Source organism: Lithobates pipiens, unplaced genomic scaffold, assembly GCF_037356315.1.
Source record: "Lithobates pipiens isolate NorthernLeopardFrog02 unplaced genomic scaffold, aLitPip1_a1.2 Scaffold_25, whole genome shotgun sequence".
Taxonomy (NCBI): Eukaryota; Metazoa; Chordata; class Amphibia; order Anura; family Ranidae; genus Lithobates; species Lithobates pipiens.
Genome location: NW_027507787.1, coordinates 18,179,634 through 18,198,879, shown reverse-complemented (window position 1 = coordinate 18,198,879; position 19,246 = coordinate 18,179,634). Strand labels below are relative to the sequence as shown.

The window sequence follows — 19,246 nt, the reverse complement described above, 5'->3', positions numbered from 1 at the left end:
GGACTAAGATATTCCATTCAATTTGTGGGGGATGTACAACTGTCATTGCAGGGAATACCTGAAGCAGGGTCGCTTTTGCATGATCTGATCGGAGCATGTCACTCTAATATCCAATAATAAGGGCTGCACAACTGTCACTGCAGGTACTAGCTACAGCAGAGTCACATTTCAGGGAATACCTCTAATAGCTGCTCGGAGTATGTCACTGTACTAGGTTTTTTTATTATTCATAATGAGGGCTGCACAACTGTCACTGCAGGTCAGGGGCGCATTTATGAGCAGATCGGAGCATGGCACTGTACTAAGCTCTATTCATAATGAGGGCTGCACAACTGTCACTGCTGGTCAGGCTCGCCTTTCTATGAGCAGACTGTAGCATGACACTGTACTAAGTTTTTCTATTCATAGTGAGGGGTGGACAACTGTCACTGCAGGTCAGGGTCGCATGCATGAGCAGATCGGAGCATGGCATTGTACTAAGTTCTATTCATAATGAGGGCTGCACAACTGTCACTGCAGGTCAGGGTCGCATTTATGAGCAGATCGGATCATGTCACCGTACTAAGTTCTATTCATAATAAGGGCTGCACAACTGTCACTGGAGGTCAGGGTCGCATTTCTATGAGCAGATCGGATTATGTTACTGTAGTACTAACTTCTATTCATAATATGAGCAGCACAACTGTCACTGGAGGTCAGGGTCGCATTTCTATGAGCAGATCGGATTATGTTACTATAGTACTAACTTCTATTCATAATATGAGCAGCACAACTGTCACTGGAGGTCAGGGTCGCCTTTCTATGAGCAGATCGGAGCATGGCACTGAGTTCTTCTATTCATAGTGACGGTTGCACAACTGTCATCGGAGCATGTCACTGTTACACTGTAGTAAGTTCTATACATAATGAGGGCTGCACAACTGCCACTGCAGGTCAGGGTCGCCTCTCCACGAGCAGATCGGAGCACTGTACTGAGTTCTTCTATTCATTCACAACTGTCACTGCAGACAACAGGTAGATTAGGGTCGCTTTTCTATGAGCAGATGGAGGCATGTTAGTGGACAACTGTCGATACATTGTTGAGGAATGTATGATCTGTTTATTGATCTGGGGCAGTTTACACCAACAATCTGGTGTGCCTATAATTGGAGGAAGAGTATTCCCCCCAGATTTACGTCCACTCTTCTTGTATCCTAACTGGCTGTACATGATCTGTGCTCTGATCAGCCCCCAGGACAGCCTTATATCCAGTTATGTACGTCAAGCTGGAAGGATTTCATGGAGACATTCCTCCCCCTGCTGCCATCTCCCATTTATCATGCCAGCTCTGCAGGGGGTGATTGTGGCAATGACAGGGTTAAGCACTCCTTTTAGTGGGGACGCGATGCTTCCATTAACCCCCTGGCTGCTGGATGATCAGCGTCACGCTAGTCGCTTATGAAGTGACTTTCGCAGCATCCCTACAGGTTGCTATGAACACAGGCAGAGACTGCTGAGAACAAGAGAGGACAGAAATAGATGGCCTGGGAGCTTGGATTTCACAATGCACAGCAGCTTTTTGTTACAGGACCTGATGAAGAATTCATTATATAAGACCTGAGCTGATTTTATTTCGCATCTGCTAATGAAAAGTGTGACATAACTAGACTGAAGACAAGGCTGAGAGCAAACTGGAGTGATATGCAGCTGTATGGAATCCATCCATCCTCCATAGACAGCACCAGAACAGCGCCCCATAGCGGCCAATCACCAAATACACTGGGCACCCCCCCCCCCCCCCCCCCCACACACACACACACACACTTTTTACAGTATGGTTGACTTTGGGGGAACAATAGTTTGAAATAAAAGACTGAAACTTTATTAGAAGTGCAAGGTAACCAGATATAAGTTCTCAGGTCAAATCTTCACGCATAAAGTGTACATTCCTTTAAACATGAGTTTTATTACATGCTACATGGGATCCATTTTTGAAAATTGCAGTACATTCGATTCTGATCTGGTTAGCCAGGGCCGTCTTTAATATTGATTGGACCCTGGGAAAAAAATTTCTTGCCCCCCCCCCCCCCCCCACATGCAATATCACTCTCCATCTGCCCTGAGACATACAATAAACTTAACTAGACTTAAAGTGGTTGTAAACCCAGATTAAGGTCCAAGAAATATCTCCTAAACCTACACGGTTTAGGAGATATTTGCCAAAAGACAGGCACCGCTGTCTACGGCGCATGCGCCGTAGACAGCGGCGCGCAGGCGCACTGAGCGTGCCGCTGTCAACGGCGATATGCCGCGAGTGGCGGCTCCCATGCGCATGCGTGGGAGTGACGTCATCGCGGCTTCGCCAAATGACAGCGACGGAGCAGCGAGACCCACCGAGAAGATGGATGTTCCAGACTACAGGGGACAGCGGTGACTTAGCTGGCTCCTGTGTCAGGTAAGTGACACATAATGGACTACTATGCGATGCACTGATTGGTTGCTAGAGATTACTGTACAGTATTACTGATCACTGGTTGCTCGAGATTACTGTACAATATTACTGCTCACTGATTGGTTGCTAGAGATTACTGTACAGTATTACTGATCACTGGTTGCTCGAGATTACTGTACAATATTACTGCTTACTGATTGGTTGCTAGAGATTGCTTTACAGTATTACCGCTCACTGATTGGTTACTAGAGATTAATGTACAGCAGGGATATGTAATTAGCGGACCTCCAGCTGTTGCAGAACTACAGGTCCCATTAGGCATAGCAAGATTCTGACAGCCACAAGCATGACACCCAGAGGCAGAAGCATGATGGGACTTGTAGTTTTGCAACAGCTGGAGGTCCGCTAATTGCATATCCCTGCTGTACATTATTACTGCTCACTGATTGGTTGCTAGAGATTGCTGTACAGTATTACTGCTCACTGATTGGTTGCTAGATATTACGGTACAGTAATACTGCTCACTGATTGGTTGCAAGAGATTACTGTACATTATTACGTCTCACTGGTTGCTAGAGATTACTGTACAGTAGTACTGCTCACTGATTGGTTGCTAGAGATTACTGTAAAATATTTATGCTCACTGATTGGTTGCTATAGATTACTGTACCGTATTACTGCTCACTGATTGGTTGCTAGAGAATACAGCACATCATCTCCTCATTGCAGGGGGGGGGGGGGCATGATTTATGAATGCCGCCTTTATTTACATATTAATGCCACCAGCCGCAACTATTTACTTATGAATGCCGTCGCTATTTACATACGAATGCCGTTTTTTTACATGTAAACACAGGGTCTGAAGGTGAGTCATCTGTACACAACAATAGGGCAGATCTGGGCAGCATTAGTACCAGCACACTGGGATATCGGGACACAGCACAGGGCTAAAACTTTAAAGGACAAGGGAATTTAAACTGGGATAGTTGGCAAGTATGGAGGCAGTTGCTTTGGGCCCCACAACAATGACAGGGCCCAACTGCCCCTTTTGCCCTGTCTTAAAGACGGTAATCTATGCATTTGTTAAGTGCATTGGTTAAGCCTGGGTACAGTCACACCTTTGAATGCACCCTGCTTGCAAGCAGTCTGTGCCCAGGGCAGATCAATCGCATGTGAACACTGAATAAGTGATTACATTGCACGAGTGGGCGCGATTAGTTGTGAGAGTTGCCAGCCTCCTTTTGCTTTCAATTGTTACAGCTAATTGTAGGAACCCCTGCATTGGGATGAGCTTGATGTTCAGGTCGTACATAAGTTCAGCTTGAACATCGGGTGTTCGCCCATTTGCCAAAGAGTGAACATTATGGGGCATTTGCGGCAAATCTCAAATTCGATCACAGTGCATTGCTGTATGATGATTGGACAAAGCATGCATCTGACCTACATGCTTTGGCCAAATACAGCACCTTCTGCTAAGAGAGCCGTAATTGGCCAAAGGCAGGGTGCCTTTGGCCAATCATGGCTCGGGGGCGACTAAGTCCACGCCCCACACTATATAAGGCTGCTTACACGGTGGCCGTGTGTAGTGTTGTTGGTGTGGACAGAGAGCTTAATTTAGATATAATTACTTGATTTCAGGCGGTGTATTTATATATATATATATATATATATATATATATATATATATATATACACTCTGCATCCAGTGTAGCCTATATCTACAGTGCATTCCGTGGTATACCATTTCTAATACACCTCAGGCGGTGTACACAGTATCTAATACAGTGTAGCCATTGTACAGTTGCTAATATTGTGCAGGAGGTGTACACAGTATCTAATACAGTGTGTACAGTTTCTACTACACTTCTGGTGGTGTACACAGTACACACAGTACACAATACAGTGCAGCGTAGTATAGTTGCTAATACAGTGCAATCGGTGTACACAGTATCTAATACAGTGTGTACTGTTTCTACTACACTTTTGGTGATGTACACAATACAGTGTAGCCATAGTACAATTACGAATACAGTGTAGGTGGTGTACACAGTATCTAATACAGTGTGTATAGTTTCTACTAGACTAGACACTCACAGGCCACTAAAAGAGGGCAAGCAGCCTCTGAGTCTACAGTCAACAGTGCTGGTCATGGACATGGTGCATCCTCTGCAGGTGGCCGTGGAGCACACTTGTCCTTTTTTTCTGCTGCTGGCCTTGTTAGCCAGAACATGCAGAAGAGTTGGTGGAGTGGATAACAAAGCCGTCCTCACTAGACATGTGCATTCGTTTTCGTCCGAACGCATTTTCGTCCGAATTTCAGCTATTTTCGTTTTCGTTTTGACAAACGATAACGAAAGCACAAAATCCGAAAAAACGAAAATCCGACATAACTAAATGCTTTATTTTCGTTCGTTTTCGTTGTTACAACAGTTCGATATAGAATAGGAGATTGGGTCCTGCCCCAGGGGACATGTATCAATGCAAAAAAAAGTTTTAAAAACGGCCGTTTTTTCGGGAGCAGTGATTTTAATAATGATTAAAGTGAAACAATAAAAGTGTAATATTCCTTTAAATTTCGTAGGGGGGGGTTGTCTATAGTATGCCTGTGAAGGGGCGCATGTTTCCCGTGCTTAGAATTGTCCCTGCACAAAGTGTCATTTATGCAGGAAAAAAAGTCCTTTAAAATCACTCGCAGCTATAATGAATTGTCGGCTCCGTAATACAGAGAACACTCATTGAAAGTCATTGATAAAAAAATAAATAAATAAATTAAAAAAAAAGCGTGGGGGTCCCCCAAATTCAATTACCAGGCCCTTCAGGTCTGGTATGGATATTAAGGGGAACCCTGCCTCAAATTTAAGAAAAAAATTGACGTGGGGTTCCCCCTAAATATCCATAACCAGACCCTTCAGGTCTGGTATGGATATTAAGGGGAACCCCGCGTCAAATTTAAAAAAAAATTGACGTGGGGTTCCCCCTAAAAATCCATACCAGACCCTTTATCCGAGCACGCAACCTGGCAGGCCGCAGGAAAAGAGGGGGGGACGAGAGAGCGGCCCCCCCTCCCTCCTGAACCGTACCAGGCCACATGCCCTCAACATTGGGAGGATGCTTTGGGGGTCTGTGACCCCTCAAAGCACCTTGTCCCCATGTTGATGAGGACAAGGGCCTCATCCCTACAACCCTGGCCGGTGGTTGTGGAGGTCTGCGGGCGGGGGGCTTATCAGAATCTGGAAGCCCCCTTTAACAAGGGGACCCCCAGATCCCGGCCCCCCCTGTTTGAAATGGTAAGGGGGTACAAAAGTACCCCTACCATTTCACAAAGAAAATGTAAAAAATGGTTAAATAAAACAAACACACTTTTGAAAAATTCCTTTATTAAAAATAAAAAAATAAAAAAAAGATTCCAGCGGCGGTAATCCACTCTTGCTATCCAGCGACGGACGGTCATCTCTCCAGCGATGTCTCATCTCATCCAGCGCAGCGATCCATCCTTCTTCTGTCTCCTCCACGGAGACACTGCAGGCATTCCGGCGGCTGACGTTTCTTATATACGGAGGGCGGGGCCACCCGTCACCTGACCCCGCCCCCCTCTGACGCAAGGGGAAACCCGGGGTTCCCCGTGACGTGTGGGTGACCCCGCCCCCCCCTCTGATGTAACGGAAACCTGCCTGTGTTACATCAGAGGGGTGCGGGTCACCCCTACGTCACAGGGAACCCCGGGTTTCCCCTTGCGTCAGAGGGGGCGGGGTCAGGTGACGGGTGGCCCCGCCCTCCGTATATAAGAAACGTCAGCCGCCGGAATGCCTGTAGTGTCTCCGTGGAGGAGACAGAAGAAGGATGCTGCGCTGCGCTGGATGAGATGAGACATCGCTGGAGAGATAACCGTCCGTCGCTGGATAGCAAGAGTGGATTACCGCCGCTGGAATCTTTTTTTTATTTTTTTATTTTTAATAAAGGAATTTTTCAAAAGCGTGTTTGTTTTATTTAACCATTTTTTACACTTTCTTTGTGAAATGGTAGGTACCCCCTTACCATTTCAAACAGGGGGGGGCGGGATCTGGGGGTCCCCTTGTTAAAGGGGGCTTCCAGATTCTGATAAGCCCCCCGCCCGCAGACCTCCACAACCACCGGCCAGGGTTGTGGGGATGAGGCCCTTGTCCTCATCAACATGGGGACAAGGTGCTTTGAGGGGTCACAGACCCCCAAAGCATCCTCCCAATGTTGAGGGCATGTGGCCTGGTACGGTTCAGGAGGGAGGGGGGGCCGCTCTCTCGTCCCCCCTCTTTTCCTGCAGCCTGCCAGGTTGCGTGCTCGGATAAAGGGTCTGGTATGGATTTTTAGGGGGAACCCCACGTCAATTTTTTTTTTCAATTTGACGCGGGGTTCCCCTTAATATCCATACCAGACCTGAAGGGTCTGGTTATGGATATTTAGGGGGAACCCCACGTCAAATTTTTTCTTAAATTTGAGGCAGGGTTCCCCTTAATATCCATACCAGACCTGAAGGGCCTGGTAATTGAATTTGGGGGACCCCCACGCTTTTTTTTAAATTTATTTATTTATTTTTTTATCAATGACTTTCAACGAGTGTTCTCTGTATTACGGAGCCGACAATTCATTATAGCTGCGAGTGATTTTAAAGGACTTTTTTTCTTGCATAAATGACACTTTGTGCAGGGACAATTCTAAGCACGGGAAACATGCGCCCCTTCACAGGCATACTATAGACAACCCCCCCCTACGAAATTTAAAGGAATATTACACTTTTATTGTTTCACTTTAATCATTATTAAAATCACTGCTCCCGAAAAAACGGCCGTTTTTAAAACTTTTTTTTGCATTGATACATGTCCCCTGGGGCAGGACCCGGGTCCCCAAACACTTTTTAGGACAGTAACTTGCAAATTAGCCTTTAAAATTAGCACTTTAGATTTTGAACGTTGGAGTCCCATAGACTTTAATAGGGTTCTAAAGTATGCTATATAGTTAGCTCCGTCAAATCTTCTTTATACATTGACAGACACCATAAGCCTTCCAAGACAGATTCGAACGTAATTCATGTGGATTTTCGGACGAATGCAATTTTTGAACGAAAACGAAATAAATAAAAACGATTTTCGGGAGTAACTAAATAAATTAAGTTTTCGGACGAAAACAAAATTCCGAAACGAAATATTTTACTCTGCACATGTCTAGTCCTCACTCTCCTCATCCTCTGTCAACCAGGCCCAGAGTAGTTTGCCTTCCAATGCAGCTGCCAAAGCGGCCTATTCCAACAGCTCCTTGTCCACAGTCACTTCTTCCATAGCCCCACCATCATGCACAGAGGAGTCCCCAGAACTATTTGAGCACATTGTCAGGTACATGTTGCAGGAGGATTCACAGCGATTTGAAGGCTCCGATGTTCGTTCTCAGGTTGAGGAAGGGATTAGCGTGAGCCTGGAGAGAGGGGGTGCCCAAAAAAGACAAGAAACTGGCAGTCATGTTCCCCCAGCTGCAGCATACTGCCAAGTTTGCTCCAGTGACAAGGAGGGAGGGGATGATGAGGTCACTAAATGTACTTGGGTGCCTGAGCTAAGAGAGGAGGAGGAGGCACAACTCTGACAAGGCAGGATGTCCTCTAAGGGGCTGCCACCCTATTGCATCACACCGCAGAGCTCCGCAGGTGCAGGGCACAGCTGACTCCCCACTAACTTTTAAAAGTTCCTTGGTGTGGGCCTTTTCTGACACGTGTGCAGTAGATCGCACTGTTGCTGTTTGCAACCTATGTCTGAAGTGGATCAAGCATGGCCAGAATAGCAGCCGCTTAGGCACCACATGCTTGATCAGACATATGACAACTTGCCATGCAGTCCATTGGCAACAACACTTGAAAGACCCCTATCAAAGAAAAAGATGGACTTCTCCTTGCTCCTCATCTTGGATCTCCAACCCTACTATACCTCCAGTCCTCTCAAAAACCTGCACTGAGAGGAATTAATGAATATAGCAAGCAGTACAGCACCATCTTATTTTAGTAGGCAAATTTCCCTACCCCAGTTGCTGAACCGTAAAAATACATTTGGTCCCACTCATCCACATGCTCAGCGTCTAAATGCTAGCTTGGCAAATTGCTAGCACTGCAACTGATGCATTTTCAGCTGGAAGACTCTGCCCCCTTTTGTGAATTTGTGGAATGTGCTGTACTTCAGAGGCAGGTTCCAAAACACCATTTCTTTTCATGGAATGCCATTCCAGCTCTCTACAGGCATGTTCAAGGGGCTATGCAAGCAGACATGTTAAAAGATGCCATGCGTGCTTGAGTTGGTCTGGTTAGTAGACAGGAGCCACACTGGGGAAGAGATTGTGTCAGCTCTGCAGGGGGAGGCTCACAGGTGGTTGACACCAGGCCAGCTTCAGCCAGGAATGGTTGCATGCAACAATGGCACCAACCTTCTCTTCGGCCTCCGACAGGGACACTTGACCCATGTTCCATGTTTGGCACCCATCCTGAATTTGGTGGTGCAGAGGTTCTTGAGCAGGTACCCAGGCTTAAAAAAAAGATCTCCCAAGGCAGGCCAGAAAAGTCTGTGGTAATTTAAGCCAGTCATACAATGCCAGTGCTCAGCTGGCTGACATTCAAAGGGAATGCAACCTGCCCACCAACCACCTCATTTGTGACATGCCCACCAGGTGGAACTCAAAAACGTTGGCAATGCTGCAGCAGCTGCACACACAGCAAAAGGCCACCAATGAGTACCAGTGTGAGTAAGGCACCAGGACAGTCTCAGGGGAGCTTGACTTCTTTTTGCCATGCCAATGGTTACTGATCAAGGATGCTGTCCTGTCACCATTTGAGGAGGCCACAAGGATGGTGAGCAGTGACAATGCATGCATCAGTGACACTGTCTCTCTAGTCTTCCTGCTGGAGCACACGCTTTGTGGAATCATGAACAGGGCACTTGAAGCAGAACAGCGGTAGGAAGAGGAGGATTTCCTTACCCCTCAAGGCCCCCTTTATCCAGATAGCATTTCTGTGGGCCCGTCAAACACACAGAAAGAAGAAGAGGAGGATTGTGACAGCAAGGATGTAGAGAATAACACTCAGCAGTAGCCTTCAAGGGATGGTTTTCAGTCCTCAGAAACCCAAGGAGTTGTACGAGGCTGGGAGGAGGTAATTACGGATCATGTGGTCCTTAGTGACCCAGAGATCTCAGAATCAAATGACTCTGCAAACTTACGCTGCATGGCCTCCCTGATTCTGCAAAGCCTGCGAAAGGACCCTAGGAGTCATGGTATCAAGGAGAGGGATCATTACTGGCTGGAAAACCTTCTTGATCCATGTTACAATGGTAAGGTTGCAGAACTCATCCTGCCTTCACAGAGGGAGCAGGGGATGAAACATCTTCAGGAGGCCTTGAAGAAAGGTTTGTGCAATGCATTTCCAGACACTGGGAGGTTACAATTTCCTGGTGCTGGACAACGTGTTGCTGAGGCTTTGTTCAGTCAGAGGAAGAGCGGTGGAGAAGGTGGCCGGCTGACCGATGCCTTTGAACAATTTTTCAGTCCTCAGTGCCAAGGTCTGATCAGTTCAAGCAACCATTGCCAGTGTCTGCATTACATGGTGCAGGAATATCTAGGGGCAAGAGCAGACTTGGAGACCTTTCCAACAGAGCATCCACTGGTTTACTATGTCTTGAGGATGGACCACTGGCCAGAACTTGCTCAATAGGCAATTGAGCTACTGGCCTGTCATGCATCCAGCATTCTTTCTGAACACACATTCAGTTCTGCTGCAGGGTTTGTAATGGATCAAAGAGTGCGCCTGTTCACAGACTCCATTGGTAGGCTCACATTCATAAAAATGAATCGGTCTTGGATCAGCAGCTATCAAGCACCTGGTGCTAATGTAACTGATTGAATTTGCTATGGATGTGGGATCCCTTGAAGACTGCCTATGCTGACTATCCTATTCCTCCTCAATATGGATGATGCTAGAGTCCAACAATATTTTTGGTTTAGGGCACCACCACCCAAGGCCTATTATTTCTCCCCCTGCCTAACAGGGGCATATAATTACAATTTTTGATATAATATTTAAATGCAGGGCCCATTCCTGTGCCCAGCAAGAGTAACTGTGTGGGGTTACAGTGTTGTGGCACCACCACCAGACACTCGCATCGGCTCTGTATACACACAGCGGGTGCGCCCCTAGCGGCCAAAAGGCAACACGATGTAATATAACATTGTTTTGCCCAGCCGTGTCATTCTGCCGCAGTAAAACTGTGGTGGCTGGTCGGCAAGAGGTTAAGCACACTTTACTGCACATACAGACTGATTTTACAGTTGTGAGATCAGCAACACGTTAAAGCATAGGAAAAAAGAATTGACATTTTCAAAGGTAGTTGATATCCTGGGATATAATAACAGTGATAAAATATGTCCTGGGATGTAAAAACAGAGTTTTTGCTACTTCTCAACATTCTAAAACATTTGAATATTTTAACGCACTTGCTTTTTTTTTCCCCAGAAACATTCATAGAGAAGCCTTTATATGTGTCCTTTTAGTACACGTCTAAAAATTCTTTCTTTTGATCTGGTAATATTATTAGCGACACCCATGGGGAACAAGTTGCTAAACATCAGTTTCCAGGCAGCAGCAGGGACTGTGTGCACAGCACATTCCAGAGAATGAAAGGCACCACTGTTCCCCAACTCTCCTCTGCTTTGTGAAGGATGTGCAGGAAGACACACTGACGGACCGTTAGAATATCCAACAGTCCAGACCTTGTCTTGTCCCATTAATTTGTACGTTTTGCTATAGGAAGCCCTGACATGCGGTGTCTCTTGTTTTACAGACTTTGTCGTAGCCTCTGTTTTCCCTGATCTTTGTTGACTGAGAGTAGTACCTTCTATCCAACAAAAATAAACCACATATTAGGCAACACCTTGGCTTTTCAACAGCTCCAGGAGTACAGGATTTAATTTTTTTTATAAGGATACCATCTATTCCATTCATTACAAAGACAAACAGAAGTAGGCTGTTAATGCACTTTCCTCAATCGATAAGCTTTGTAAACATGTACAGATGTTGTCTTTCTTCAACCAAATGGAGGTTTCTAATAACATGTCTTCTACCTCTTCATATTCTATATTGGTTATTGTGGTATTAAACATTAGCTTACATCTTATATTAATCAAATTTTATAAATAACGGTTAAACACAAAAGCAGCAGCATTTATATCAAGTTCTAAAAGTGGACCTTAAAGTGTTACTAAACCCAGGACCATGCATTGACTATACCTGGTCTCCCACAGTACATAGAGCATGGAAATGCAATTATTTTTGTAAATATAAACTGCTACATACCTTTGTAGGACCCCTGACCCTCTGTCTGGACAGTGCTGATTGGCCCTGTGTTGATCACATTTCCCAAGAAAAAAAAAAACTCTCTAGCAATACACACCAAACTGAGCATGTGTACCCTGTCTCCTGGCTCTGTAAATATCAGGAGATACATTGGAGTCAGTGGAAGAAGGAGACGATCAGAGAAGACAGGTTCTTTCTCCACACTGCAGAGGATTAACCCCTTAGGTTCCACAGTGAGTATAACAAGTATGCTTTATTGCATATAGACACTGATTTTACTGTTGTGGGTTTAGTAACACTTTAACGATACCATGCCACTTTCCACCATCTCACCCCCATCTCACCCCCACCTCCCTCCTCTATCAAAATCATATTTTGCTTTTTTGTTTTTTAACAACTTGCCGACCGCCGCATGTATATATACATTGGTAGAATGGCACAACTGGTCAAATGGGCGTACAGGTACATCCCTTTGAATTTGCCACCGCATGGTCACGTGTGCCGGCGGCAGCACATGCTCCAACCTGCCGGGAGCTTCGTGAGTAGGATCACGGGTCCCGCGGACGCGATCGTCACGGGGATACCCAGGATCATCTCACGGAGCTGAAGTACAGGGAGATGCTAATGTAAACAAGCATCTCCCCGTTCCGCCTAGACAGACTGTCACTGATCATAGCTCCCTGTGATCAGGAGCTATGATCAGTGAAGTGTCATTCGTAGCCAAGACCCCTAACAGTTAGAATCACTCCCCAGGACACACTTAACCCCTCCCTAGCCCCCTAGTGGTTAACCCCTTCACTGCCAGTGTCACTTTTACAGTAATCAGTGCAATTGTATAGCCCTGATCGCTGTAAAAATTACAATGGTCCCAAAAATGTGTCAAAATGTCCTAATGTGTCCACGATAATGTCGCAGTCACAATAAAAATCGCAGATCGCCGCCATTACTAGTAAAAATTTTTTTATAAAAATGCCATAAAACAAACCCCTATTTTGTAGACGCTATAACTTTTGCACAAACCAATCAATAAACACTTATTGTGTTTTTTTTTACCAAAAATATGTAGAAGAATACGTATCAGCCTAAACGGAGGAAAAAAATATTTTTTTTATGTATTGTTTTAGGGACATTCATTATAGTACAATGTAAAAAATAATGCGTTTTTTCAAAATGGTCGCTCAATTTTTGTTTATAGCGCAAAAAATAACCGCAGAGGTGAACAAATACCACCAAAAGAAAGCTCTATTTGTGGGGAAAAAAAGGATGTCAAGTTTGTTTGGGAGCCACGTCACACGACCGCTCAATTGTCAGTTAAAGCGGCGCAGTGCCGAATCGCAAAAAAGTGCTCTGGTCTTTGATCAGTCTGGGGCTTAAGTGGTTAACTGCCTCTCATTGAGAATTCTCCCTTCACTTAATAGGTTCTTGCTTAGGCGAGGTTGAATTGTCACTTGCTTAGAGCCTTCTAGGATACTCACATCAAACATCTTAGAAGGCCATGGAGTGTGCTACTGCATGCTATCAGGGGGCCAGCTGTGTCTTCCTGATAAATGCAGCCAGCCCCCTGATAACATGGTGCATGCCTGTCCAATCATAAAGAATATAGAAGAAACAGCCAGCTTTCTGATCATATCACAGATGAAGATGGTAGCACAAAATGCAATGTGCAGCAGTGGTACTGTGGGTCCCTACAGAACACAGATCGATTGTTGTGTGAGTATGTTTTTTTTTTGTGGCTTACCCAGCAAAAAAGGTAAGGGGGAAGTGGTTAACGGTGGTGAGGGGGCTAAGGGGTGAAGTTCCCCTTTAAATAAATTTTCTACATCCCTCATCGAATTATCCAATCTTCCCTTTGAACATTTTGATAACTTAAATAAATACTGTGTAGGTTTTCATGCTATTATTCATCATTATTCATCAACCAAAAAAGTCCCTCCTCCTCCCGTGCGAATTTTTGTGTGGTAGCTTTTTCAAATTATATATTAACTTAAATAATGTAGTATAGGTTTGAATTCCGCTCTTATATTGGTGTCCAGTTGGAAAGGTGCCCCCCCCTTACAGTTGTGGTCAGAATCAGAATGCCATCCTTAGGGACTGTTTATATTTGTGTTACCCTTAACCACTTAATGACCAGAACGATTTCCCCCCTCAATGACCAGGCCATTTTTTGCGATATGGCATTTCTTCGCTTTACTTGACAATTGCGTGGTCATGCGACGTTGTACCCAAACAAAATTTGTGTCCTTTTTTTTCCCACAAATAGAGCTTTCTTTTGGGGGTATTTGATCACCTCTGCGTTTTTTATTTTTTGCGCTATAAACAAAAAAAGAGCTACAATTTTGAAAAGAAAAATATTTTTGGCTTTCTGCTATAATAAATAACCCCCCCAAAAAATGTAAAAAAAAATATTTTAGACCCATATGTATTCTGCTACATACTTTTGGTAAAAAAAAAATGCAATAATTGTATATTGATTGGTTTGTGCAAAATGTACAGCGTCTACAAACTATGGGATAGATTTACGGCATTTTTATTATTCTTTTTTTATACTAGTAATGGTGGTGATCTGCGATTTTTAGCGGGACTCTGACATTGCGGCAGACAGATACCAAGCCACGCTCTGTGTGTGAATGGATAATGTCCATTCACAGGGGTGCGGCTTAGGAGCAAGTCTGCTTGAGTGCTCCCATGGAAAGCAGCTTGCTATTGGGGGCACTTGACAGGGGGGGATGAGCCAGGACTGCTGGCAGGGGACCAAGAAGAAAAGGATCCAGGTTGCTCTGTGCCAAACACAGTAGGTAAGTAAGTATAACATAGTTACATAGTTACATAGTAACCTATGTGTGAGATTATATGTCAGTATTACATTGTATATACCTGTATGTTATGATCGTTCAGGTGCTTATCTAATAATTTTTTGAAACTATCGATGCTCCCCGCTGAGACCACCTCCTGTGGAAGGGGATTCCACATCCTTGCTGCTCTTACAGTAAAGAACTCTCTAAGCATTTTAACGTTAAACCTCTTTTCTTCTCATTTTAATGAGTGACCAAGTGTCTTGTTAAACTCCCTTCCGTGAAAAAGTTTTATCTCTATTGTGAGGTCACCAGTATGGTATTTGTAAATTTAAATCATATCCCCTCTCAAGCATCTCTTCTTCAGAGAGAATAAGTTCAGTGATCGCAACCTTTCCTCATAAATAATATCCTCCAGACCCTCCATTTACAGTATATCCTTCCTGAGGACCGGTGCCCAGAACTGTTTATTTTTTCATTTGAACCTTTAGAACCACTCTGTAAATTCATGCACCACCTGTTGCGGCCCCATACACTTTATAGGGGGTATAATTCTAGCTGTTGCCATGACATGTATATATTCCCCTACAACTACTCTGTTCAGTTAAGGAGGGCAGTCAGGGGTTGTAAAACTGCATTTCAACTGCCTGTTTTTACAGTCACCAGCCCCAGGAAAAAATAAGTCTTACAGACACCTAAAAAGATTATTGGGTTTATGCAACTGACTCTGCCAAGTGGCATTGATTGGAACTATGCAAGCGGCATGCATTCATGGCAATGGTGGGTCTGCATTCACGGCAACGGTGGGGCTGCATTCATGGCAACGGTGGTGCTACATTTGTGTCATCTTTGGGGATGCATTCATGGCAACGGGGGTTCTGCGTTCATGGCAACGGTGGGGCTGCATTCATGGCAACGGTGGGGCTGCACTCATGGCAACAATGGGGCTACATTCATGGCAACGGTGGGTCTTGCAAATGGGCACTGACCCTTATTTTGCTTCACAGTTCTTATGTAAAATTTTTGTTTTTTCCTGAAACTTCCTTCTTAAAGTGAAGGTGTGTGTTATACGCCGATAAATAAGTTATAGCCAAATAACTCGCCCAAGCTCATCTCTTCACCACACACAGCCACAAAGGAAAGATAATTCTTGTTGGACAGTGTATTAGTGCTCAGACGAACACATTTAGACCGAATTTTAATGGTTCAAAGAATGTCAGGCAAAATGATCAGCCCTCACGCATGTTCACTTCATCAAATCTGACCCTCTTTCAAAAAAGTTTGGACACCCCTGCATTAAGGAGAGATCGGATACACATGCACATTCCCACCTATCCTGGACTTGTTTTCAGCAGAAGCACAAATACTCCTGTTTAGGGCAATGGTAAATAAGGGAGAGGAGTTCACAAACAATTTAACCACTAATGCCCCGTACACACGATCAGAAATTCTGCCAGCAAAAGTCCAATGTAAGGTTTTGGTCGGAAATTGCGACCGTCTGTACGCTCCATCTGACTTTTGCTGGTGGAATTCCCGCCAGCAAAAAGATTGAGAACAGGTTTTCTATTTTTCCGGCGGAAAAAGTTCAGATCGGAAATTCCGATCGCCTGTAGCAATTCCGACACACAAAATTCCTACACATGCTTGGAAGCAATTTCGACGCATGCTGGGAAGCCTTGAACTTCATTTTCTTGGCTCGTCATAGTGTTGTATGTCATCGTGTTCTTGACAGTCGAAAGTTCAGAGAACTTTTGTGTGACTGTGTGTATACAAGCCAAGCTTGAGCGTATTTCTGTCGGAAAAACCATCCAAGATTTTTCCGACGAAAACTCAGATCGTGTGTATACGGCATAAGGAAAATCATAGCACTCAGACAATCTTTTCTAACTGGTCCAGTTGATTGTATCCACAAATAGCTCATTTGGGGCTGCCATTCATTGCCCAGTAATCCAGCCACTTAATGTCTATGGGTAGCCTTACCTCTATTCCTCGACTGGCTGATTCTTCTTCAATTTCACTATGCCTATGTTCACATTGGGCCAATTTGGCATGTGATTTGATGTCAAATCGCATGCCAAATCGACAGCTATTGCGACGCCGCACCAATTACCAAAAGTAGTTTCTGTACCACTTTTGGCAACTTTGGGGGTGATTTGAATAGAGTAGACCTCTGTACATTAACCCACACAGATGTCTGTCAAATCGCCCCCGAAGTCATACTGCATTGCCGGTTTGAAGTTGTGCAAGTTCAGATGAACTTGCATGATTTCTAACCCACATTCCTAGGCTTATTCTTGCTAAAACTCCAGAGACATGCACTTTTAGATATGCAGTTTACATCTTTTGAAGAATTCAATAGAAAACAGAGCTATGTTTTGGAGTGTAGCTTTCATTTACTTTTGATTGAGAGTGGAGATGGGCCGTGGCTGTGGCGTAGGTCATCTGTGCGGATTGAAAGAGCAAGTCTGTAGTGGAGATATGGGTTTGGGTATGTTTTTGTTATAAGGTGAAGCTGTCTTAACTTTGAATAGCCAGTTATGAGTGAAGGATATTAAAAACACATTTTTTAGCATATGATTGGATAGTCAGTATATTCATAAGTTATCTCCAATTCACCTTATTATTATTATTCAGGATTTATTTACAAAAATTCACATTGCAAAGTGAACAGCTTCTACTACTTTAGTAAATTTGTGGATATGGAAGGCCAGGTATGTATGATTCCTTCTGAGAGTCTGATCAAATGTAAATGATGCACTTTTCTTAACTTTTTGATAATTACTTGTAATTGAACTTTCAAAGGCAAACCACTGAGATAATGTTTCTAAAGGAATGATAATTATACCTGTGCATGTTACTGAAATATCTGTTGTTCTCAAGTTTTATGTCTCTATTAGAAATACAATGCCTATTCTTGATAGCTGTAGCAAAAAAAAAAAGTGACTGGGCATCAGAAAAAAGTACATTGGTTAAATCTGAACTCTGGGTTAAAGCGTTTGTTAAAGCGGAGGTCCACCCTAAAGTGGACCTTCCGCTCATCGGAACCCTCCCCCCCTCTGGCGCCACAATTGGCACCTTTCAGGGGGGAGGGGGGTGCAGATACCTGTACAGTACAGGTATCTGCATCCACTTCCGGGATAGCTCTCTGCGGAAAGGGGCGTAGATTACGCCCCTTTCCGCAAGTGCCCGCCGCTTTCCGCAAGTGCCCCGCTGCCTGCTGGGAAACACACAGATCCCAGAGGCAGCGGGGACCGTCCTTATTGCGCAGCGCGACTCGCGCATGCGCAGTAGGGAACCGGGAAATGAAGCCGAAAGGCTCCATTTCCTGATTCCCATACCCAAGATGGTGGCGGCAGCACCCGAGAGACGATCTAGAGATCGGCTTCGGGTGCCGACATTGCGGGCGCGCTGGACAGGTAAGTGTCACTATTTTAAAAGTCAGCAGCTGCAGTATTTGTAGCTGCTGGCTTTTAAAAAAAAAAAAACGCAGAGTCCCGGCGGACTCCCGCTTTAACCTAAAAAAATAAAATAAAGATCATGTTCCTTTAAAGCATTTTATACAGCACAGAGCTTGTGCTGTGTAATTTGGTCCCTACTTTCATCTGAAATAGCTGGCTGATCCAACTAGTTTCTGCCCTCCCCTTTGTAAACTGAGCAAGGTCAGTTTACGTGCCGCCATCATCCGCTGTGTCTCCTGTCTCTCCTCTGTGCTCTCCTCTGTCCTCCCCCCCCCGCCTGTCAGCTCCATGTCCGTGTTCACCCCCTCCCCTCCTGCTGCTCAAATTAGGGTTACATTTACATGATCCTCTTGGTTGATTCATATAATGTCCCCCTGCGACTGTGCTTTATAAAAATAATGCAGCTATATACCAGTTTACAGAGCGCCAATCAGCGCTCACGTGGCCCGCCAGCTCTCTCCTCTCTCAGCCAGACAGCTGCCGTGGGCGGGGCCACCTCTCTCCTCCAGACAGCTGCAGCGGGAGGGGGGAACCTCGGCCCGCCTGCTGCAGCTGTCAGGCTGAGATGGGAGAGAGGCAGTGGGTCATGGGAGCGCCAATCGGCACTCTGTAAACGGGTGTATAAGCTGCATTTTTTATAAAGCACAGTCACAGGGGGACATTACATGAACCGACCGGGAGGATAATATAAATGTAACCGTGTGGGTTAACGACCACTTTAACTGCGTTCCGATCAGCCATGCGCGAATTGCCGTACCGGTACGTCAGTCCATTTAATAGCTGGGCAAACAGATCCCTATTCTGACAGGGGAGTAGAGAGAGATTGTCTGTTCCTAGTGATCGGGAATAGCAATCTCTCTGTATTCCCAGTCAATCCACTCCCCCAACAGTTAGAAACACCTCCCTAGGAAACACTTAACCCCTTGATCACCCCCTAGTGTTAACCTATTTCCTGCCAGTGTCATTTATACACTGATCAGTGGCTATTTTTAGCTCTGATTATTATTATTATTATTATTCAGGATTTATATAGCGCCAACAGTTTGCGCAGCGCTTTACAATATGAGGACAGACAGTACACTTACAATACAAATCAATACAAGAGGGATCAGAGGGCCCTGCTCGATAGAGCTTACAATCAAGAAGGGAGGGTCAAGTTGAAACAAAAGGTAATAACTGTGGGGGATGAGCTGATGGAGAAAATAAAAATACA

The 19,246-nt window shown here is 44.8% G+C and overlaps 1 protein-coding gene across 1 annotated transcript in view; it reads right to left on the bottom strand.

Moving 5' to 3' along the window:
* The window catches only part of PRKG1 (protein kinase cGMP-dependent 1), a 1,414,086-nt gene that overhangs the window by 1,164,243 nt on the left and 230,597 nt on the right, over positions 1-19,246 (bottom strand). The window lies entirely within an intron of this gene.